Here is a 7,561-nt window from a genome sequence, read left to right as displayed (position 1 = left end):
TACTAAACTATGACATTTTTTGACCATTTTGACCCCTACTATACTATGACATTTTTTGGTGTTTTTGATGCCTTACTATACTATGACATTTTTTGGTGATTTTTGACCCCTTACTATACTATGACATTTTTTAACCATTTTTGACTCCATACTATACTATGACATTTTTTGGTGATTTTGACCCTTAATATACTATGACATTTTTTGACCATTTTTGACCCCTTAATATACTATGACATTTTTTGACCATTTTTGACCCCATACTATACTATGACATTTTTTGGTGATTTTTGATGCCATACTATACTATGACATTTTTTGGTGATTTTTGATGCCATACTATACTATGACATTTTTTGACCATTTTTGACCCCATACTATACAATGACATTTTTTGGTGATTTTGATGCCATACTATACTATGACATTTTTTGACCATTTTTGACCCCTTACTACTATGACATTTTTTGGTGATTTTTGATGCCATACTATACTATGATATTTTTTGACCATTTTTGACCCCTTACTATACTATGACATTCTTTGGTGATTTTTGATGTCATACTATACTATGACATTTTATCATGTTTTTTGAAGCCATACTATACTATGACATTTTTTGATGCCATACTATTCTGACATTTTTTGATGTCATACTATACTATGACATTTTTTCATGTTTTTTGACCCCATACTATACTATGACATTTTTTGACTGTTTTTGATGCCTTACTATACTATGACGTTTTTTGATCGTTTTGGACACCACATTATACTATGACATTTTTTGACCGTTTTTGACGCCTTACTATACTATGACATTTTTAAACATTTTTTGACACCTTGCTGTACTATGACATTTTTTGACCATTTGTGACGCCTAAACTACTTCTAAATTTACAGATAGACCCTTATTAATGGAAATTACTTTTATACTAAAGATACATTTGACTGTTACATCTTTTTTTCTGATATTACAAATGACTTTTAAATTACATTACTCCTGATAAGACAGATTGTTAATACCTTATTCCGAATTTTTGTGTGGCAGATTACTTCTTATTACTTCTGTTACATTGTTTTTGTTTATTTCAATGACATTTGAGAGACAGTTCAAGTGTCTTTCTTTCCTAATCATATTTTAATAACTGAATAAATTGTTTGTTCATGTGAAGTTTCAGAAATATTTTATTGATCTGTTTTTAAATATATCAAATAAAAATATTTTCTTACCATCACCATTTTGGTGGATCCTGTTGTTTCTGTGGATTCATCTGAAATACATGGAACATTTGTTTAAAACCAGGTTTTTCCAAACACCATGACAACAACATTAATCAAAAAAACTACTACTAATAAGGCATAACTAGTCATTATCTTTCTGATACTTTACAGTAACAGTCACTTTATGTAAATAAACTTCATGAATGGGTTATGTTTTGACAAATTATGAGCTATTCAGTCTGAAGATCAAACACTAAACATAAACAATTTAATGCCAGTGCTTTGTATTGGACAGTTGATGTAAAGCTGTTTCTGTATTACCTGGAGGCCTCAGTCCTGAATTCCTTCATTGTATGAGGAACTCCGTCACTGCAATTGTTGCACGTCTCTCCAATCATGGACCATGTCTCTGTGATTGCAGACGAAGTGGTGACACCTGCTGGAAAACAAACAAACAAAGGAAAATGATCAATACACTACTACCTGTTCCTTATTGACAGTTTAACTATGAAAACACAGAAATATTCAACATTACAGCTGAACCAGAACATTAGAGGGCTGTTTCAGAAAATGAACAGTCTATCAACTAATTCAACCCAACCAGTCGAGGCAGATGGCCGCCCAGCCTGAGCTGAGTCTGGTTCTGCTGAGGTTTCAGTCTTGAAAGAGGAGTTTTTCCTCTTCACTGTCACCTAGTGCGCACCTATGGTGGGATTTGATGAGTCTCTCTCTGAAAATACATATAGAGTTCGGTCTAGACCTGCTCTATATGAAGAGTGCCTTAAGATAACTTCTGTCACGATTTGGCTCTAAATAAATAAAACTGAATTGATCACTGAAGTACTTTTACATTACTTCTATTAATGTAGATGACATATACATTGTTCTTATATTGCAAATTACTTCTATCTATAACACTTTCCTAATATACTGAATACCAGAACATCAACAGTTTAATGTCAGTGCTCTGTGTTGGACAGTTGATGTAAAGCTGTTTGTGAATTACCTGGAGGCCTCTGTCCTGGTCTCAAAGAACATCTTCATTGTACGAAGACTCTCTGTGATTGTGGACTACGTCTCTGTGATCACGGACAATGTCTCTGAGATTATGGACAAAGTCTCTGTGATCATGGACAATGTCTTTGTGATCGTGGACGATGTCTCTGAGATCATAGACGGTGTCTCTGTGACCATCAACAATGTCTCCATGATCGCGGGCAGTGCCGTCAAATCGGTGACCCCCGTCTCCGCCGATTCTATCGCAAGGTCTCTACGAAGCATGGGACAATGTCTCTGATCAAGGACAACGTCTCTCTCATCTTTGACAAAGTCTCTGTGATCATAGACAATGTCTCTGATCGTGGACGATGTCTCCCTCATCCTCAACAATGTCTCTCTGATCATGGACCATGTCTCTGCGATCGTGGACGATGACGTGGACGAAGTGGTGACACCTGGAGGAAATCAAAGAGAAACATACAAAGGAAAATTATAAATATTCTACTACCTATTCCTCATCAACATTTAACCATGAAAACACAGAGAAATGTTCAACATTACAGCTGAACCAGAGAAGTTAACAAAACATGTTATGCCATATTATACTAAGACATTGTCATGCCTTACTACAGTATAATATTTTACAGCATTTTTGATACTTCACTATACTACCCAACATGTTGAGGCAGATGGCCGCCCACCCTGAGCCTGCTTCTGTTCTAGGTTTCTAGCTCTTAAAGGAAGTTTTTTCTTGCCACTGTCGCCTAGTGCTGTTCATGGTGGGAATTGTTCGGTCTCTTTCTGTCAAATAACATAAAAGAGTACAGTCTAGACACCATACTACAATGACATTTTTTATGTCTTACTACATTGACTTTTTTGACAGTTTTTGATGTTTTACTACTGTGATTTTCTCCATTCAACTTCTGAGATTATAAAGTACTTTTACATTACTTCTATTAATGTTGATGACATATACATTGTTCTTATATTGCAAATTACTTCTATTTATAACACTTTTCTGATAAACTGAATACTGAACATAAACAGTTTAATGTCAGTGCTCTGTGTTGGACAGTTGATGTAAAGCTGTTTGTGAATTACCTGGAGGCCTCTGTCCTGGTCTCAAAGAACTTCTTCATTGTACAAAGACTCTGTGATCGTGGACTACGTCTCTGTGATCACGGACAATGTCTCTGAGATTATGGACAAAGTCTCTGTGATCATGGACAATATCTTTGTGATCGTGGACGATGTCTCTGAGATCATAGACGGTGTCTCTGTGACCATCAACAATGTCTCCATGATCGCGGGCAGTGCCGTCAAATCGGTGACCCCCGTCTCCGCCGATTCTATCGCAAGGTCTCTACGAAGCATGGGACAATGTCTCTGATCAAGGACAACGTCTCTCTCATCTTTGACAAAGTCTCTGTGATCATAGACAATGTCTCTGATCGTGGACGATGTCTCCCTCATCCTCAACAATGTCTCTCCGATCATGGACCATGTCTCTGCGATCGTAGACGATGACGTGGACGAAGTGGTGACACCTGGAGGAAATCATTTGATCATATGACTTTTTTGACAGTTTTTAATGTCTTACTACTGTGATTTTCTCCATTCTACTTCTGAGATTACAAAGTACTTTTACATTACTTCTATTAATGTAGATGACGTATACATTGTTCTTATATTGCAAATTACTTCTATCTATAACACTTTCCTAATATACTGAATACCGGAACATAAACAGTTTAATGTCAGTGCTCTGTGTTGGACAGTTGATGTAAAGCTGTTTGTGAATTACCTGGAGGCCTCTGTCCTGGTCTCAAAGAACTTCTTCATTGTACAAAGACTCTCTGTGATCGTGGACTACGTCTCTGTGATCACGGACAATGTCTCTGAGATTATGGACAAAGTCTCTGTGATCATGGACAATGTCTTTGTGATTGTGGACGATGTCTCTGAGATCATAGACGGTGTCTCTGTGACCATCAACAATGTCTCCATGATCGCGGGCAGTGCCGTCAAATCGGTGACCCCCGTCTCCGCCGATTCTATCGCAAGGTCTCTACGAAGCATGGGACAATGTCTCTGATCATGGACAACGTCTCTCTCATCTTTGACAAGGTCTCTGCGATCACAGACAATGTCTCTGATCGTGGACGATGTCTCCCTCATCCTCAACAATGTCTCTCCGATCATGGACCATGTCTCTATGATCGTGGACGATGACGTGGACGAAGTGGTGACACCTGGAGGAAATCAAAGAGAAACATACAAAGGAAAATTATAAATATTCTACTACCTATTCCTCATCAACATTTAACCATGAAAACACAGAGAAATGTTCAACATTACAGCTGAACCAGAGAAGTTAACAAAACATTTTATGCCATATTATACTAAGACATTGTCATGCCTTACTACAGTATAATATTTTACAGCATTTTTGATACTTCACTATACTACCCAACATGTTGAGGCAGATGGCCGCCCACCCTGAGCCTGCTGTTCTAGGTTTCTAGCTCTTAAAGAAAGTTTTTTCTTGCCACTGTCGCCTAGTGCTGCTCATGGTGGGAATTGTTCAGTCTCTTTCTGTCAAATAACATAAAAGAGTACAGTCTAGACACCATACTACACCATGACATTTTTTATGTCTTACTACATTGACTTTTTTGACAGTTTTTGATGTTTTACTACTGTGATTTTCTCCATTCAACTTCTGAGATTATAAAGTACTTTTACATTACTTCTATTAATGTTGATGACATATACATTATTTTTATATAGCAAATTACTTCTATTTATAACACTTTTCTGATAAACTGAATACTGAACATAAACAGTTTAATGTCAGTGCTCTGTGTTGGACAGTTGATGTAAAGCTGTTTGTGAATTACCTGGAGGCCTCTGTCCTGGTCTCAAAGAACTTCTTCATTGTACAAAGACTCTCTGTGATCGTGGACTACGTCTCTGTGATCACGGACAATGTCTCTGAGATTATGGACAAAGTCTCTGTGATCATGGACAATGTCTTTGTGATTGTGGACGATGTCTCTGAGATCATAGACGGTGTCTCTGTGACCATCAACAATGTCTCCATGATCGCGGGCAGTGCCGTCAAATCGGTGACCCCCGTCTCCGCCGATTCTATCGCAAGGTCTCTACGAAGCATGGGACAATGTCTCTGATCATGGACAACGTCTCTCTCATCTTTGACAAGGTCTCTGCGATCACAGACGACGTCTCTGATCGTGGACGATGTCTCCCTCATCCTCAACAATGTCTCTCCGATCATGGACCATGTCTCTGCGATCGTAGACGATGACGTGGACGGAGTGGTGACACCTGGAGGAAATCATTTGATCATATGACTTTTTTGACAGTTTTTGATGTTTTACTACTGTGATTTTCTCCATTCTACTTCTGAGATTACAAAGTACTTTTACATTACTTCTATTAATGTTGATGACATATACATTGTTCTTATATTGCAAATTACTTCTATCTATAACACTTTCCTAATATACTGAATACCGGAACATCAACAGTTTAATGTCAGTGCTCTGTGTTGGACAGTTGATGTAAAGCTGTTTGTGAATTACCTGGAGGCCTCTGTCCTGGTCTCAAAGAACTTCCTCATAGTATGAAGACTCTCTGTGATCGTGGACTACGTCTCTGTGATCGCGGACAATGTCTCTGAGATTATGGACAAAGTCTCTGTGATCATGGACAATGTCTTTATGATCATGGGCGATGTCTCTGAGATCATAGACGGTGTCTCTGTGACCATCGACAATGTCTCCGTGATCGCGGTCATGCCGTCGAATCGAGGAACCACAGTGTCTCTACCGATTCTTGCGCAGAGCTCTGCGAAGCATGGGACAATGTCTCTGATCATGGACAACGTCTCTCTCATCTTTGACAAGGTCTCTGTGATCACAGACGACGTCTCTGATCGTGGACGATGTCTCCCTCATCCTCAACAATGTCTCTCCGATCATGGACCATGTCTCTGCGATTATGGACGATGTCGTGGACGAAGTGGTGACACCTGGAGGGAATCAAAGAGAAACATACACAGGAAAACGATCAATACACGACTACCTATTCCTTATCAACAGTTTAACCATGAAAACACAGAATGTTTGTACTGCGTAGAGCGTTGTCATCAACTGGTACTGCTAACAACAGCTAGTCTGAGATACATTTGAATCGGTTCGCATTCATGTTTTAACGTTGGGTTTTTTGAAATCAGTTAAATTTGAACAGCTGTATTTGAATGCCTTAAACTCTAAAGTTAGCAGAAGATAAAGCTAATGTTAACGCTGACATCAAGGTGTAAAGCAGACAGGTACAGACGCACTATAATACAAAATGACCACAAATAGGCACAAAACTATGACAACGACGTGATAGACTATAAACTGAGTTAAAATGACCAGGATGGAACACAAAGTTACAATGAGATGCAAAATGTCGGTAAACAAACACCACAGGGATTTAAACAGGCTATCAAGAGCTAGTTGTGTTTCCACCCGTCCATGCGGGGGGTCGGAAACACAAACACACTCTTACCCACACGATAAAAACGACTGAAAATGGAAATGAGGTCAAAGACTGTCACTAAAAGAGAAGGTTAATACTAACGCTCGCCGCTAACGCAAATGCTAACGCTAGACGTTAGCTAGTTCGGTCCTTAGACTTACCTTCGCGCCGCAAGTGTATTCAGCGTCCAGTCTCACTCCTGTTCGACACAAAAGCAGCTCCAAAGCTAGCTTTAGCATCCAGGCTTCTTTAGTTATCATGTTTTCTGACAGTACTGACAAACCGAGGTACCGGTTCAAACGTTGCTTTTAATCTGTTCTCCTGACTTCCTTTCCCCGCCTCTCTGCTCCTCCTCCTCCGGTTATGACCGATGACGCCACACGCAAAAAACACCGATTGGTCAGTTGATTCTGTTCTGCCTAGCAACCGCCTCTGATTGGTCTTAAATACATCCACATGGCATGCGCCAGGTGAGCAACTCTGATAGAACGGAATGGACGCCATTTTCGGCGTTTGTAGAGATGTAGAGGAGCGACTAAATCAAGTAACGTTGACGTCATGTGACCGTGGTGTAGTTCACCTAACATTAGCTTTTTATTTCTGGAGATTGTATTTAAGATTCAAAAACATCTAAATGATGGTCATTTGTTAAGATTATCTTGCTGAACAAAACGTCTAAGTATCACACATCTTGGTCAATCCAGAGTTTATTTTAATGCTAACTACAGGGTTGGCCTACAACTCTATTTTCGCCATTTTGCGCCATTCTGGATACATATATATATAT

The 7,561-nt window shown here is 39.0% G+C and overlaps 1 long non-coding RNA gene across 5 annotated transcripts in view; it reads right to left on the bottom strand.

Moving 5' to 3' along the window:
- LOC127143131 (uncharacterized) overlaps positions 1-7,106 on the bottom strand; it is a 9,813-nt gene extending 2,707 nt beyond the window's left edge. Inside the window, exons 1-8 of one of the 5 annotated variants that reach the window (XR_007814333.1) lie at positions 6,936-7,106; positions 5,832-6,280; positions 5,127-5,574; positions 4,031-4,478; positions 3,328-3,773; positions 2,231-2,678; positions 1,546-1,663; positions 1,234-1,274 (exon numbers count right to left, since the gene is read on the bottom strand). This is a non-coding gene — a long non-coding RNA (uncharacterized LOC127143131). The remainder of the gene's footprint in view (positions 1-1,233; positions 1,275-1,545; positions 1,664-2,230; positions 2,679-3,327; positions 3,774-4,030; positions 4,479-5,126; positions 5,575-5,831; positions 6,281-6,935) is intronic. The other 4 variants (XR_007814335.1, XR_007814336.1, XR_007814334.1 and 1 more) reach the window with 4 other exon arrangements.
- Between the last annotated feature and the right edge of the window lie 455 nt (positions 7,107-7,561).

Source organism: Lates calcarifer, linkage group LG12, assembly GCF_001640805.2.
Source record: "Lates calcarifer isolate ASB-BC8 linkage group LG12, TLL_Latcal_v3, whole genome shotgun sequence".
Lineage (NCBI taxonomy): Eukaryota > Metazoa > Chordata > Actinopteri > Centropomidae > Lates > Lates calcarifer.
This window is presented reverse-complemented; position numbering and strand designations above follow the sequence as displayed.